Raw genomic sequence first — 712 nt, forward strand, 5'->3', positions numbered from 1 at the left:
GGGGGAGGCGGACCGGTGGTGGACCCCCCCCCCCGCGCCCCCCCCCCCTCGCCCCCCCACTTTAGTCTTTATGTCCTTGTGTCTTGCTGAAGGCTGATTGGTCGGAGAAGAACTGCTGGAGATGATTTTCTCCGTGGATAATTAAATGTTTCTGGCCTTTGACAACGATTGTCCGACTTTTCTTCACCTTCTTTTCTCTCTCTCTCTCTTTTCAGGAGGTTTACAGGTAAAGAACCAAACACAGGGGGCGTGACCCCTGAAGTGGACCAGGGGTCAAACGGTTTGACATGTTTTATTCATGTGGAGTAACGATGGAAACACCAGAACTGTTACTGGTCCTGTTACCATGGGACAGTCCCAGGGCAGGGGTCACGATGATGTCACGATGATGTCACGATGACGTTCACAGCACGCTGTGAACGTCTCTGTGAGACTGTGTGGAGGTGTACGGCTCTATTATATGATACAGAAATACTGAAGGTCGTGTTGACGACTGAAGTAAAAAAAACACACGGAGATAAAACTGTTTAACTCACGGTTACCTGGTTTATCTGGTCCACAGACCAGGAAACAGATGATGTTGACTGACAACAGTCACTGACAACAGTCACTGACAACAGCCACTGACAACAGCCACTGACAACAGTCACTGACAACAGTCACTGACAACAGCCACTGACAACAGCCACTGACAACAGTCACTGACAACAGA

This window comes from Cynoglossus semilaevis, chromosome 14 (assembly GCF_000523025.1).
Source record: "Cynoglossus semilaevis isolate Cse_v1.0 chromosome 14, Cse_v1.0, whole genome shotgun sequence".
NCBI classification, from domain to species: domain Eukaryota; kingdom Metazoa; phylum Chordata; class Actinopteri; order Pleuronectiformes; family Cynoglossidae; genus Cynoglossus; species Cynoglossus semilaevis.